A 17,147-nucleotide genomic window follows, 5' to 3' on the forward strand; every position below is an offset into this window, starting at 1 on the left:
ATGATCTACCTGTATATTACCAGATGAAGTTGGTAATTATATTTGTAAAGTATTAGTGCATCAAAGGAATGGATAATACAGTATGTACCAGGTAAACATCAATGTATGGGGACCCTTCTTACATGGTCACTCTCCTCTGCTTGTCACTATATTTCCGTCCAGCCATCCTGTTATCCCTTCCATCTGCCCCCTCCAAACCCCTTAACACTCTCAAACTCTTACAACTCACTCGCAGCTAAGTTTGATCATCTGGTATTAGCTGGAGTAGAATGTTAGAGTTGTCCCAATCGTGAGAGGGTTAATAGTATCAGTATTAACACTTTCAGGCTCCTTTGACTCACTCTCGGCCGAATAAATAATATGGTATTACTGTAGCTGGAATATGAGAGCTGTCCCGGCCACAAGAGAGTTAACCAGTGTCTTAGACCCCCATCCTTCCTGTTTTCTGTCCCTCTTATTATCTGTTCCCTCCCATCTATTTGTCTGCAACTCATCAGCTATTATGTCTGTTTCTCTTCATGGTTTTCTTCTGCTTATCTTACCACCTTATTCTGTTAACTCTTTTACTCCCCATTTCTTTACTTTCTTCCTTAACTGACAACTTTCTGCCTCTTTATTTCATTCTTTTCCTTCATACTGATCCACTGTGTGTTTCCTTTACCAAGCCTCTGTATCATGCAGGGTTGCCAAATATGCAGAAGAATGATCTAGTAAATCTGTTTATTTGCAGTTTTTCTTATTAAGGGGGAAGCAAGGGTAGGGAATTTTGTCTTCCCATGGTGTAGTTGTAACTATTGTATCATGAAAAATGAATGAATTACATTGCTTAAGTGTTATTATTGGGTGCTTTGTATAGCTATTATAATGCTGAATTGTGGACTTCTGTGTGACTGATGTATAAAGGATTTTTCTGGCCCAATGTATTGGACATGCTGCTGATAGTTCGGCTTTCATATTCATTTCTCCTATTTCTAAGCCTTTGTAGGTTACTCAACAATAACAACAACCCCATCCTTAGGTGGGAAAAAGGTCAGGATGAGTATAACAAGATGAACACCCAAAATTGTAGGTGTAAAATATATGCAAGAATGTTGGCAGCCCTGCTCTCCTCACCCTTACCTCAGTGTTTGCCTTTCACATTTACCTTCCTCAGGCCTTTCCTCTGCCCAGTATCCCAGTTGCTCATGGATGAACTTTTATAAAATTCATTAGGGGTAACCACCTTTGTATATGTTTCCTCCCATACTACATTAATGATAACACACAGTATGTATGATGTATTAATGTATCTGTATTTTGTGCATTGATTGTTATACTTACTCAAGTTATTCTTAGAGATGTTAATGGTGTATAATTTCATTCATCACAGTACAAGTTGTCCTTCCTTTATTTCAAGTTGATAGGAAATATTTTTGAGCTTGCTTGTCAGTTCAGCAATTTTTTAGAGTACTGTACCCATTGTAACTCCATATTATATTTCATTAGTTCTGCAGGATATTACTCCCTTTAACTCCTTCAGTCTGACATCTCATTTTATTCTCTTAGCTTCCTGATAATTTTCTTCAGCTTGGGAGACCCCTTTTGTGATGGAAAGGGCTAAAGATGGCTGTATGTTACCCTTCCAGCAAGAGACTCCTGATATGAATAAAATACCTTTTTCTGGTAGTAGCAAGGGTAAAAAAATAAGAATGATGTCCTTGGGTTGAAGGGGTTAATATGTAAGATAATGTCTGCACACTTTCAGTTTAATGTTTGTTCCCCATTATTTATTGAGAGGCTGGTCAAGTCTTCATACTATACACTATTTTACTTGTATCAAGTGCGATAATTTTTAATTGCAACTGTTCATCTGTTAATGTTTTGTTACTCTTCTAGTAAATATCATCATATACACAAACAGCCAGCACTGCAACATCTCACTCTATATGTGAATCTTGAAGAAGCTGTAGTCTTATCAGTATACATATATATTCTAGGTACATGTCAAGAGCATATATATATATATACAGTATATACATAATATATATATTCATACACAGTGCTGTATTCATCAAGGATGTTTTAGAGAGAGAGTGATGTATGGTATGGATGTTTATGATTATTGTTTCCAGACAACCATATCCTGACATAGTATAATTGCAATGGGCAGAAAAAAGGAAATTGCTGTATAAATATCATACATTTGCTCAAGACATCACCTTTCAATGCTTCAGTGCACCATGGTCAGAAATGTTTGCTCTTAATGCTTCAGAGAGTAGGGAATGTACTTTGATGGGGCACTGCTGATGTAGAGTTGTATTGGGAATGGCTTTCTAGTATGCACTGATGAGAAAAGACCTCGTACATTTAAGAATTTGAATATATTTGTACTTTTTATGGTGCAGTAGGATCCTCACAAATGGTGTCTTATATGAAAAGTAAAATTTCACAGTCTCATAACAAGAGAGGATTTTATTTACTGAATATTGTATTTTTTTTATACTGTTAGTAGTTAATTGATGGTGATAATTGTAATACAGATGCTTTTTAGTTTATAAAAAAAATGAAGCCTTTTTATATATATATATATATATATATATATATATATATATATATATATATATATATATAGATCAAGGATGGTTATGTAAAAACATTACCGTCAAAAAGATATAGCTTCCTGATTATACAAATATGCATTATATTCATTTGTGAGACTTCTACTGCAAAGGGAATGTGTGTGGTCAAAGCCAGGTTTTTGTATACGGTTTCTCTGAGATGTAACTAAGCAGCAAGGAAGGTGTTTGACTAGGCAGAATTTCTAAGTGGTATTTGAATTCCAAGTACAAGAAAGAATATACAGTATGGTACAGCACAAGTATTGTACTGAGTTACTGAAGATGTGATGTAGTGGAGCAAGATGGTTACAAGGCTAAGTGCTGTATAAACCTAAGTCATGCTTGTCAAGCTAATATGTCATCACTAAAAGGCACAAAAAATGGCATTCCTTTTTTTTTTTTTTTTTTTTTTCCCCAGGCACTATAATGAGTTGTAGCTCAGTACTGTATGTGCAGATAAAGGATTAACCACACTATAAGGAATGATTATAAGGGATAAACCACATCTAAGGAATGATTATGATGATAATTTTCAAGATATGCATGGTTACCTCAAGTTTCAGCCATCACTCAAAGGGAAATAAATTTCCAACTAATTTTTATTGGTTTTTACAGTATCTTTTAGTCTAAGGATAATAATGTTGAGATTAACACTGTGATAAACATGGATGACCATTTTTAGTTAACTTTTTATGGAAATGGTTAAAAAGAGTAGGATAATAAGGATTTTATCTGATAAGGATGACTCCATTATTAGAAGTGGCATGTGGTAATGGACAAGTTTTTCATATGTAATTAGTTTCTGCATTCTATTTTTTCAAGATTAGTAAGGTGGTACTTACTGATCATCTTTTGTTAGATCAGCCATGGTTTTTGTCAATGTTCAAATGCAGTGTCTTGGTGCTGCTTACAAAATATAAGAGAAGAACAAATTGGATTGATGTGGAGGTGTTATGTGATATGAGCTACGAATTTGGGGAAATGCTGGTCACTCCTCCCAAATAAAAAGGATTATTGGTTATATTTTATATGATATTACTCTACTCTAAATTTGAGTGTGCGTAGGTGAAAAGCTTGTCAGGAAGCCAAGGTTGTGTTGATCCTGAGGGCTGATGACAAGTTGCACCCCTGCTGTACATCACAATAGTACCTATATGCTATTTACCGAGTATCATTAACCTTGGAATATTTCCCATCCCCTTCTGCCTCTGATTTCTGTCTCCATTTGTCTTTCCTGTCTCATGTGTAGATGACACTCAGTGATCTTACATTGCTGCCAATAGTTTTGGTGAAGTTAAACCTTCTGCTTTCACCCGGGTGGTTCCCTGTCACTGCAATGGGAGGTGGGAAACTGCACTGATCTCCCTGGACCTATCCACTCCTGTGTGATGTCAGGTGGGCCATCTCTCTGTTCCCATTGCAGCAATATACCATCTATCCAACTTCTTTTCTTTAAATGTCCACTGTATGCTGCTTGATGGCATTGTCCCTTTCCTTACTTGTCCCTCCTCCATCATCACCGTCATCTTAGCAATCGTGATGGTGGTGGTGATTAGTGTGTGTCTGGGTCTGTGAACAAGAAAACATGCTCCATATACTAGGGCATGATATAGTGACAAAGTAATTGGAAGAATTAAACCTTTTGGCAAGTAAATCCAAGTTTACAAGAAAGACATGATTTTCTGGTGGCAAGAGAATGGGCAGTTGGCACCTAGAATGAGAGACAGCTATAACACAAACTTTTAGTTTAGAGACCTAAAATCTTGCAGGTGTGAAGGTGGTGGTGGTTGCAGAGCCTCTCCTTCAATCTTATATGCAAAGGGTATTATTGCTTAACTCTGGTCTGCCTGACCAAGTGGAATCAGCGACTACAGTTGAGTTTCTGTTCCTCAAACCGTTTATGTGTCTGCATCTACAGTATGTGGCATGTGCTGTGATGTACTGGAATACCTTAACCCACTAAATACCAAACATTATTTGGTTATATGGTTACCACCCAGGGTACAGAATGGTTTCCTGAATATACAGGAAACCATTTTGAAGGTAAAGTTGCGATTGAGGGTCTGATCGTGAGGGTGAAGTGGTGAACAAGATATTTTTTTTTTCTTTTTTTTAATGAAAGAAATGTCTATAAGCATGCAACTCTATGAGAGATTTCAAGCTCCATTCCTTAGTTCAGTACCTGGATACGTTGCGTAAAAAAAAAAAAAAAATGGTCAGAGGCAGATAGACTTCAAAACTTAAGTAAATGAAGTTATAATGGAAATAATCTTGAAGTCAAATCAGAGCTGAAATACCCAGAAGCTAATTCGAGGTAGAGATGATGTTAATAGTCAATGGATACAAAAATATGTATCACTATGTAAGAAGTGCGCATTCACAGCCGAATGTCTCCTATTGGAACTTTAAGGCGCATTTTTGTCGTCCAAGCTGACGGATCGGATTCAAAGCCGTCTTCGGTGAAACTAACAAATGACAAATGGTCTCGTTTTTGTCAGCCACAGTGATACGAATCCGGCCAGTCATCGAAACCGTCTTCGTATCTCTCCGAACCGAGATCGGGAGCAGTCTTGGTGCAGCTGGTGCTTGCTTGCAGAGATTGAAAGCGGCCAGAAGGGTTAAATGAGTGATAATTGTCGTGAAATTAACAATATACATAGCAGTAGGGGGCAGAAGGTTAACGCTCATGATACACGTGTATATACTGTAGTTTGTTCAGCACAAATGAGGGCCATGATCATCCGACCCTTCGTCAGATCCACTGGTCTACTGACTAGCAGCTCATACCAGGTAAGGGTATTTCTGGCATGCTGATTCCGAAAATCACAACCATTTTCAGCTTGAACGTCAACTTTTCCGACAAAATGCTGAATGTTGTCATTGAAATGGTCTCATTGTAATATAATGCTGAGGCAGATGAATGTAAAATGCCATATTACGCCGTGACCTCAATATTTCGGTTGAAATGTGTACATGGGGTATTTACGCCTTTGTCAGTCCGAGAAGCGGTGACCGGCAGCGCCTCCGGCTGATATGATTCGGCAGCCGACGACAGAGGAAGGGATTAGTTGTCTACAGAACGCCCAGCAGGAAGTGGTAAGTTGTCGGTTTGATTGCGGGTTGAATGACTGCGGCGCACTGCGGCGTCGGTGCCGTACTAATCGGTCGAGCCAGCTATTGCTTCATTTATACTGATTGTGTCGCAAAAGACAATAACTTCTCGTAGAAAATGTAAAACCGATCCTGATGCGTTTTGCTATTTCTGTATCTTTTACCACCCCAAAACAGCGCCCAAAAATGACGGAGTTTGTGTGCAAAGCATATCGCGCTTACTTTGCTGTTCCTCTTGGTGACCCTGAGAAACCATGGGCTCCCCATAAGGTGTGCAGGGCATGTGTTGAGAACCTCAGGCAATGGACAAAATCTCAGAGGAAGAGAGTTCCGATGGTATGACGGGAACCCCCAAACCACCCAACCGATTGCTATTTTTGCATGGTCATTGTGTCTGGTTTCAGCTCGAAGCCCAAAACCTGCATTGAGTATCCCAAAATTCCATCAGGGTTGCGGCCTGTTTCTCGCTCGGATGAAGTCCCTTTGCCTACTTCCACCACTTAGGATGTAACAAGTTCGGATGAGAGTTCAACGCGTGAACTATCTGATACTAATGGCAATGAATATATTGCCTCAAGTAGCGATATCAAGAGTTCGAACTAGGTCATTCACGCAGGCTGAACTGAACGATTTGGTAGGTGAAATACCCGCCGTGGCAAGCCACCACCCAAACGTCGCGATCCCCACCCCAGGAGACTACGGAGGGGCTGGTAAGGAACGCGTGTCGTCCCGGCCAGAGGGACATACGTTCCCTACGGCCCCGCGCCCGTATTGCCGGCAACATACCCAGCGGGAAGATTTCAGTCCGGGAGAACTACCTCCCAACCGGACTAGCCCTCGACAGGTTCGGGGTGGGACACCTTCAGTCCCGAGCAGCACCCATGTGACGACCTCAGCCGCATACCAAAAAGAGACGGCCTCAGCTGCTCACAAGAGGGAGACGCCTTCCACCGCTCACACAAAAAGAGACGGCCTCAGTCGCTCCAAACCAGAGACGGCCTCCAGCCGCTCGGGTGCTGCTCTGCTCCTCTCCCCTCCTACAGGAACCAGCGACGGCCTCCAGCCGCTTCTGGGGAGAACCGTGAACGTCACCTCTCCTCTTCATTCCCACGGGAGTAAGACAACCTCCGCCCACACCAGCAGGCAGGTGATGGCCTCCGCCTACATCTCGCTACACGTACGTCACTCCCCCTGCAGCCACGCCTGCAGGAGAGGAACGGCCTCTAGCCGCCCTCCCCCTGCTCTCCTCCCCCAAGGCAGCCTCCAGAACGATCCCCTCGGCCTGGAGACAGTGTGTCATGGCCCTGTGCTGCCCCTGGGAGCGTGTGCCATTCAGCCGGCGCCCGAGGACGACGACCTCCTGACGGACTCCTGCCTGAGGCGACGCTGCAGTCCTACCCTGACAGCGGCCCAGCAGAAGGGAGACCGCAGACACTGGACTCCCCACGGCGCTCCCACTCCCCTGGGGCGTGCCCTCTCCAACTCCAGACAACTCTCTCCCCAGAGTTGGCACAGGCAGGAGCGCCTGCTCAGCTTGTTTGGTTCCATCCCGGAGGACCAGACCACTCCAACAGGCCCCTCGAGTAAAGGGCTCCTCTCCACGCCCGACCATAGCTCCCACTGAGGGTCGTTCTGTGGCCCTCGATTGAAGGGACACCTGACAAGGACCCACCAACACCTGGCTGACACCTAGGACTCACTCGGGCCCCATAGAGCAACCAGTCCCTCGCCCTGCTCATTGTAACAGTGACTGCTCCTAAAAGTGACTATAGTATAATTCTTGTGCCCAGGAGTAAGACAGTTATATTAGTACCTGGGTCACTGTGATGCACCTAATAAGACACTCAAACTGATACTCCAACCTAACCAACCCATTATATATAGTGAATATCCTGTGCTATACAGTGTCCGTCCAGTATCCTGCTTGATACTCATTAACCAGTCAGGACCCTATAGTTTATCCAGCCCAAATAATTATAAACAGTGTATTGTGTGTAATTCTCATTTATATTCTGTAAAGGTTGTGACTTGGTTACTATACGTGTAAGGTTGTTGCCTAGCGTTTTTGTGTCCTGCTCTTCTCGTTGTGTATTTTTGCTTTCGGTCTAGAAAGAGGGCCCCAGCTCATTCGCCAGGTGCTTTAGGGACGAGAAGTCGACCTTAAAACACCTAGCATAACAGTAAGGGATCTCAATCTGCCAAAGTCATCTGCAGAATTATTGAGGTCAAGGCTCAAGCATAAGAACATGTTGGCACCCTAAACAAACATCAAGTACTACAACCGAGAGACAGATTTACTGCATTACTTCACAAAGGAAAATGGTTTTGTTTATTGTAATGAAGTTAAAAGGCTGATTGAGAAGATGGGATGTGAATACGCGCCAGATGAATGGAGGCTCTTTATTGACAGTTCAAAGAGAAGTTTGAAGTGTGTGCTATTGCACAACGGCAACAAACTTGCCTCCATTCCTATCGGTCATTCAGTCAACTTGAAACATACGACACAATGAAATTGGTTCTTGAAAAAATCAAATACAGTACGTGACCACAACTGGATGGTGTGCGGTGATTTGAAGGTGCTATCGATGGTTTTAGGGCAGCAAGGAGGATACACCAAGTTTCCTTGTTTCCTGTGTCTCTGGGATTGCTGTGCAAAGAAGGAACCTTGGATTCGGAAGGAATGGCCATCCAGAGAACAGTTAGAGAGAACAGCAAAAATGTACCGCTACGGTAGTTCAACCTCAGAAGGTCCTGCTGCCTCTGCTGCATAACAAATTAGGTCTGATGAAACAGTTTGTAAAAGCTCTCGACAAGGAAAGCGCATGCTCCCAATACCTTTGCTTGAAGTTCCCTGCACTTTCGGACGAAAAACTCAAGGCGGGCCCACAAATAAGGCTACTCATGAAGGATGAGGAATTCGTGAAATCCATGACACCGGGTGAAAAAGATTGGTGGACTGCATTTGCCAACGTAGTTTCGGAGTTTTCTTGCAAACGAGAAAGCAGAAAACTATGAATCCATCGTGGAAACTCTCCTGACATCGTTAAGAGACTTGGGGGCAAACGTGAGCATGAAAGTGCATTTTTTTTGCACAGTCACATGAACTTTTTCCCAGAGAATCTCGGAGCAACCAGTGAAGAACAAGATGAAAGGTTTCACCAGGACATCAAGACGATGGAGCACAGGTATCAAGGGAGATGGAATGCCAACGTGAACATGGTAGACTACTGCTGGTGCTTGCAGCGCGAATGTATGGAAACTGAATACGCTAGAAAATCTAAGAGATGGAAATTCCAGCCTTAGATCAACTGCCAGTGCAAAGCAATTGCCTTGCTCATCGTATTTATGCATTTCTGTGGTAGCCATTCCAGTGAATTTCCATTACAGTACCGTTTAATGCCGGCCGTATTTCCTTTATTGCGTAAATATACTCAATGTGTTTTGTGAAAACTTTGACGTTCTACTTATTTAGTGAAAATATATTTGAAATCAGCACTCTCGAATTGTACGAAATCAGCTTGAATCATCAAATCATCAGGATTTTTTTTTTTTTTTTTTTTTTTCAAAATGTAGACCCCTGTGATTATGTTTTGACCATCAGCCTTAATTTTTTGGTTCTACGAAGCAGCGTTGCTGTAAGTACACGCTGGGTCTGACATCATTTTCCACACGTTCTCGTTTAATGGTAAGGATGACAGACAGAAAATGTGATGTTGATACTACGTACGTGTAACAGTAGGTGTGAATAATGAATTAAAACGTCTTGACTGAGGTGCACGGAAGTTAAATGGTCAAGATGCCAGAATAAAGCTTCATTATCTGCTGAGTAATAGCTAACCAGAGACAGATAATTTTATTCACACCCATCATATAATAAATAACCATATAACAATTACATTCATCACTGGCGGATTTGGGGGAGGGGCATTGGGGCCATGCCCCTCCCCCCAGGAGGTATGTTGGCGCCCCTCTGTAATTCCTTCCAGGTGTTTGCTGCGCCTCTTCTGCCTTTCAGCTCCTAGGGCCATAGGCAAGAAGAAGAGTCGGGCACCTCACCCTCACCCAGACATATAAATGCCGCACACAAAAAGTATCTTTTAATACACGTGTTTGTGTGTGTGTGTGTGTGTGTGTGTGTGGAAATGGGGACGTTAGTGAACGTTTTCCAATAGAACACGTTTACTGTATGTCTAGCATAACCTTCCAAAAGTTACTCATAAGAATTGGATTATACGTAATAAGTAGTGAAAATTTAAATAAGCTGGCTACTAGCGGGCGCCCCATTCTTGCTTCCCCCCCCCCCCAGAATAGCCGTCTATGGCGCTCCTTTCTTGTTTGCCCCCCTCCCCCAGAATAGCCGTCTAGATCCGCCTGTGACATTCATTAGTTTATCCCTACACGATAGAAAACTGTATACTGTACAGGTAACCAACCAAATACAAAACGATCAGTTTATCCACATCCACTAACACGATCACTTTATTTATGACATTACTCTTGTGCATCATAGCTAATCCATGAATTCACTGGTGACCATTTTACCAATCCAGACTCGCTTGAAATTAGGCTATTCTGCACACGATTTACGAAAGATTTGCTTCTGCTGTTCCTGAACAATTTTGTCAATGTGACTGCTAATGGGTGGCATTTATAAATAACTTGCTTAGTAATAATCTGTAAAGTAGGAACGATACTGTGGCCGAGGGCGAGTATACAGTGTTCCACGTCGAATTCTACCTTGTATTAAACGAGACGATATTATACATAAAAACTATATTTTCACTGGTTTAACTATTAGGGATCTATATAACAATACATATTAATGCCACCTAACCATGTCATAATCTCCTTTATAGCACAAAAATACCATAAATGGGTAACGTGGAAATTTTCCACGCTAGTGTGGAAAGACGTCCTCCTCATACACTACTAGGCCCGTCGCTCATTTTTGTCTTTCCACATTAGCAGACGATTTCCGCGAAACGACAACCCTGCTATTACGAAGCGGAAACAGCAGACACGCTTCGAATCCTAAGCACTAGCTAGGACGACAAAAATGCGCCTTTAGAAAGCCGACCGAGCTCCGAGATTATTATTGCTATCATATTAGCGACTGTATGGCTAGATGTGTTTCCTTTTACCGAGTTTCGTAGAAATGTTTACTCGATTTTGGCTGTTTTAGCCTTCTTTAAAATTGATTTTTTGTACTTAGCAACCTTTTAATACATTTCGAGAGTACATTTAGCGTCCCATGTTAATCATGGATTTACGGCATGATTTTATGTAAGTTCAGTCACTCTTAACCTTGTGTGAAAAAGCGGGCAGCTCCCCCCGCCCTCATCAAGATCCCGAACCCTTTTTAGCACAGCTGATGGCAAACTCAGGCAAAGAGAAGTCAGATGGGAAGGTATGTTTGACTAGTAACCAAAGAGTCATTCCTACTTCATAATTAAGGTTCATCTCAAATCTCATGCAACCATGACTTAATATTCAAGTTGGGGTGCGACAAATTACCAAACCGGGTCATGAACCGAATAGGCACTTTTAATTGAAAAATAAAATTTTTTCATCATGCAGGTTTGTACACACCTAATTATCTGAAATCCAGTAACAAAAATTGTGTTTAATTTAACTCAGTGTTTAAAAAATCAGGATTCTGAGTGTAAACGTGCAGAGGTTAGCGGAAGTGTTTCGCCTTTACATCGCCAACCCGCCTTGACAGGCTCTTATTTTGCGTAAGTATTGATTTAAAATGCAAATAAATGTATTGACAGGCATATTTTAACAAAACTTCAGATATTTTGGTAATTATTCGTACTTACCAGTTTAAAATTTTGAGGGAATGCGGCTATGTTTCGAGCAGTAATACAACCACTGAGCTATTTCTTGGTGTCTGGGATAAACTGATAAACTCTAGCATTCAAGTATATTGTTTTTGTACTATTTAGAGAGACTGTTACTAAAACTGTGCTTTGAACAGGTAAGGTGAGCACACTAGTGGTGATGGTGAATGCTACCAAGGAAAGTTGGCTGGCCAGCTACCCGTAAATGTACTGGACTACAGTAGCCTAACCTAGCCTTAGGCCCCTACGCGCCCGTAAAGAAGGTAATCTATAGCAGTCTTATGCAGTGTCCTGCTATATCCAACCTACCTACCTGCTCACTACGTGGCTACTGACATACCACAGAGCCCACCTATGGTATCAACCTACCCACCCACCACTGTCCACGTGTCTCCTACCCACTTACTCATCTACCCGCCTATCACAGTGCCTACCTACCTACCCGCCAGTCTCCCACTGTGCCTACCTACCTACCCACCAATCTCCCACAGTGCCTGTCTACTTACTTTTTTTTTTTTTTTTTTTTTTTTTTTAACGTGTCCGACTCTGGGCATAGGCTTCACAGCCTGCTTCCAAGGCCCAGTAGTCCTCCTACATACCATACACCTCTACATCTCTCCACTTCGGCGCTAACACCCACCGTCCATATTGAATACATGCTAGGGCTGTCTCATACAGACTGGTGTATTGGTATTAGCGGGGGTATTTTTACATGTCGGCGAGTCTTCTGGTAGATCAGTAACGTCTGATTTAATGAAATTCAAATCCTTGAACTGTTCCCTCCACCAGCGAGGATTTGAACCTGAGTCCGGTAGGACTGCAGGCCACCTCTAGTTGTACCTAATTACCTCATTCCCACTGTCCCTACCCACCTACCTACCTAGCTATCTCCCACAATTCCTATCCACATACTGTGCCTGCCTACCTACTTACCTGCTTGTCTTCCCACTATGCTTACCCACCCACCTTTGACAGTTTACCTGTCTACCACCGTGTTAAGCCTAGCTACCCATCTATCACAGTATTATACCTGCCTACCTTCCTACCGCAGTGTTATACCTACCTACTCTCCTACCTACCTAACTACTATAATGCCTATTTATCTTCATACCTACCTTTCTGCCACGTTGCCTACTTACCTGCTTGCCTGCCTATTTACCTACCTACCTACCTGCTTTACAAAGTTATTACTGTTTCAACTCTAGCATTCAACTCATTTAACGTCACATGATGTAACTGAGCTATTTAAACATTATTGGAACACAGCGCTGCAAATTGTATTAATATAGTTATATAGTAACGTCCTTTCACTTTCTTTCGATATAAGACAATGAACCACAACACAACGCACAAAAACTGCAGAGGATTTTTTGAAGAGGGGTCAAATAATTCCTTCAAGTTCCAATAATCTGTTCCTCCTCGCAGTAGAAAAAAGAAAGAAAGAAAAAAAAAGCACCGCACGAAGGGCAAGAAATTTTAAAGAATAACAGGTCAGCTAAGGATTCCCTTCCCATGCCTCTACAAGGGAAGGAAATTGTGTGTGTGTGTGTGTGTGTGTGTGTGTGTGTGTGTGTGTGTGTGTGTGTGTGTGTGTGTGTGTGTGTGTGTGTGTGTGTGTGTGTGTGTGTTGATATAAGGAAGCGTCCACACGAGTACTCGAACATACGTTGGCAACACAGCAGGCAACATGTTCGGGAACATGTTTGCAGCAGTATTTGGACAGGTGTATGCAAACCTGTTTCATTGCACCTTCGAACACTGGCAGCAGAGGCGATGGGATAAGTGTGTCCATACCAGGCAGCTGAGACTTCATCATGATGTTGCCAACATGATCTGGACGCTGCTTTTCCCAACATGTTTGCAGCTAGTTCGTTACCGTACTCTGTTGCTTACATGTTGCCAGCACTTGTTCGAGCTTACGTGTGGACGCGCTCTAAAAGAAGAAACTTACCCAACTCTTATTAGTCCATTCAGGAGGGATGGGGTTATCGTATTGTTGGTCGTTGATGGTGGTGTAATGATGGTTGTTGGTGATGGTGAAAGTAATGGTGGTAGTTGGTGGTAGTAGTGATGGTAATGGTGGTAGTTGGTGGTGGTGGTGGTGATAATGGTGGTATTTGGTGGTGATGGTGGTGGTTGTCATGGTGGTAGTTGGTGGTTGTGGTGATAATGGTGATAGTTGTTGTTGGTGGTAATTGGTGATGGGGATGGTTGTAATGGTGGTAGTTGGTGGTGATAGTGGGAGGGAATTTCCGGGGATATAAGTTTCTCCGATGTTTTACTTCTTGTTCCGACTCTGACTATGGCTTCTGTATATCCTGAAACGTAAAGAAAATAAAGAATTCAATCTCTAACCTGTCTCTCTCCCCCACCCAGAAATTCCACGGGTCATAAATGATCATCTGCATTAGGGTATCTTCCTTTACGCATCCTCATAAAAGCCAAATAAATTTTTCAGAAATGTGTGGAGAGACAGAAGTAATACGAAGAACGGACCCCTAGCTCATGCCATACACATCACTTTAATAACCGTTACACGTCACGTTATCTAAGAGATCTGTTATCTTACAACGCTGATAATAATTTCAGATTACCCTAGAAAATGTTTAGCAAAGGATCTTTCTGTCTACAGTCAGACGCCATAATTCCGTAAAAGACGACCGTTTGTCTTTGAGTTGTTTTACGGGGAGGGGCACTAACCCTCCGCCAACTCATCTGCTGACACGTAGGGAGCACGTACGGGTGGTTATATGGTTAGCACCCAGCGCTGTAAATGTTCCCTGGTTTACAGGAAACTATTTGGCCTGTCACTCAATTTAAAGCCATCTGAAAAAGAAGAGTAAAAAAAAAGTTACAGGAAAGATGGGAGAAATAGGAAGAGATGAGGGCAGACACAAAAAAAAGAATGATATAGATGAAGGAAGAAGTAGGCAGCACTACATCAGCTGAATAAATGACAGTTGCCACCACTGCTATATGCATCGAACTACACTTCTTTAGCCCTCAGTTTGTTATTTCCTTTGTTTCATTAGTTCCCACAGCTTATTGATGTTTTCTTGGTCACTCACTACACCAAGCCATATCGTAGGCCAATAAATCTTCACCTATTATCAATTCTACAATGAAAAATATACCCCCCTTCACCACCCAAGTCCTGTTCACTTACACATGCATAAACAGTGCATTCCTTCCATGATGTAGCCTGAATGTAAAATGAGTGGATGTAAAGCCCATTTCACTGGTCAACCTGCTGTTAAACCTTCCCATTTCCCTGCTTCCTTTCATAGTTCCAGATAATTTATATCCCATGCCAAAGAAAACTACGAAGGGATAATTATGACACTGGCTCGGAAATTACTATAGAACTGTACAGTCAACCCTGATTACACAATGGCAGAATATAACGTGTAGTAGTACCATATGTCACTCCATCCCAGATGCAAGTATGTGTGACAGTCCGGCAAACTCTCATCCCTTTTCTGTCCATCTATTTAATGCAAGAGTTAACCGTTGCTCTGAGTCCTTCATGTATACAACAGGTCAACTCTGGAGCTGTCTTCTTTTGTCTGTATTTCCTATTACCTATGACCTCCAGTCTTTTAAACGCCATGTGTCCAGGCATCTCGAAATAAACGGATCTTGAAATTGGCTCTCATCTTGTTTTTATTTTTTCTTTGAGGGAAGAATTTGCTGGCTTGTAGCCTTTGGTTCCTTCTTCCTTACATAGAAAAAAAAAAAAGTCTCTCTAGCCCCTCCAGGACAAAGGGTGGTATTCTTATCGATTAAGGAAGCTCCCTATCACCTTTTCCATAGCGATTTACTGTACTTAGTACACCTTACTGTCCTCCTCTGTGTTATATCAAATATGTCTTTAGCAGGGAAAACATCGCAGTAAACAAATAAATAGATAAGTGTATGTATGTGTGTGTGTATGTTGTATGTAGGTATGTGTATGTATGTATGTTTGTTGTATGTAGGTATGTACTTTCAGGATTCAGTAACACCTCTGTGAAGGGATCAGCCAGCAAATCTTTAACTCAAGTAGGCTATTGTACTCCAGCAAACGCAGAACTACTCTATTTAGCTGGGAGAGAAGCCTACAGGAGCCTGAGAATGGTAATATTGTCACCATTAACCCTTTCATGGTGGGAACAGCTCTATAGTCACCTGTTTCAGCTAATGCCACATGAGTTTATTCAGCCAAGTGAGTCGTAGGAGCCTCAGTGTCAATATTATCACCATTACTTCTCTCATGGTAGGCGTGATTTTTTTTTTTTTTTTTTTTGTAACATAGAAACCTGAGTAAAAGAAGAGGGCAAATAAAGCAAACCATTACCTTTTCCTTTTTATTTCCAAAAAAAACTTTCTTAAACCCTCCCTGTTTATATTTATTAGTTATTTTTTGTTCAGTGTATAACCCGCTTCTATGGACATGCAAACCTCAACCTTACGCACAGGTGTAGAAAGTTACCGCCGAATTCTAGGCGCGATGGGAGACTTCGCGGTATCTCCTATTGATTTATTTCGACTATTTCACCTTAACATTCTCATATAAATTACTTATATATCGTTTCAATATAGACGTGGTTTGTATTAATAACATGCAAGAGGATACTAAGGCGTAATATGGTGAATAAGTCGCCGAAGAAGATTTGTAACTAAACCTCCCGAGCCACTTATAAACATTCCCTACTGGACACTGCATCAAGGCGGTTACTTAAGCCCTTCACTGCGATGACGCCATTTTCACTTCTTGCTCTCTTCAGACGGTTTTATTCAGCTGAGGAGAGGCTTTTAGAATTAGAGAGGTTAGACCTAGTGAATTTTCAGCCCTTCAGGACGATAAGTCCCCCCTCGGGCTGAAAATCGTCTGTTGGTGAAATGTTTAAGGATGAGGAAGAAGATTATGATGATGATGGAGGAGGAGGAGGGGGAGGAGGAGAAGATGATGATGACGATGGAGAAGAAGAATATTATCGTGATGATGATGATGATGATGATGATGATAAAGAAGAAAAAAGAAGAAAGAGATGATGATGGTGATGATAATGATGAGGAAGAAAAAATGATGAATAATAATAACAATAATAATATAATAATAATAAGAGAGGGAGAGAGAGAGAGAGAGAGAGAGACGTCATCCAGGAGAGGGGGTTAAGTCGCTTCAGGGGGTTAAGTCGCTTCAGTATATGAAAATTGTGTAAGCTAACACCTGCAGTCCGATGACGTATTTTATTTCCGTTTTAGTTTCATCTTGTTAATTCCAGACGATTTCGCTCAGCCTGGGAGAGCCCCCTAGTAGTGAAGGGGTTGTGGAAAGTTATATCTAACCCCTCCAGTTCGAAAAATGACCTCTAATTTGAATAAAATCGTCTGGAGATAGCAATAATAATAATAATAATAATAATAATAATAGTGGCAGCAGTAGTAGTAGTAGTAGTAGTAATAGTAGTAGTAGTAGCAGCAGCAGCAGCAGTAGTAGTAGTAGTAGTAGTAAAGACGTCACTTGATTGTAGGCGTTGGAGAGAGAGTATACAGTATATTCACAGTAAGAGTCGCGACAAAAATAGCTTTGAAATCGTCTGCATGCAAGTTA

Source organism: Coenobita brevimanus, chromosome 26 (genome assembly GCF_032717465.1).
Source record: "Coenobita brevimanus isolate Jiangsu-jjx chromosome 26, ASM3271746v2, whole genome shotgun sequence".
NCBI lineage: Eukaryota > Metazoa > Arthropoda > Malacostraca > Decapoda > Coenobitidae > Coenobita > Coenobita brevimanus.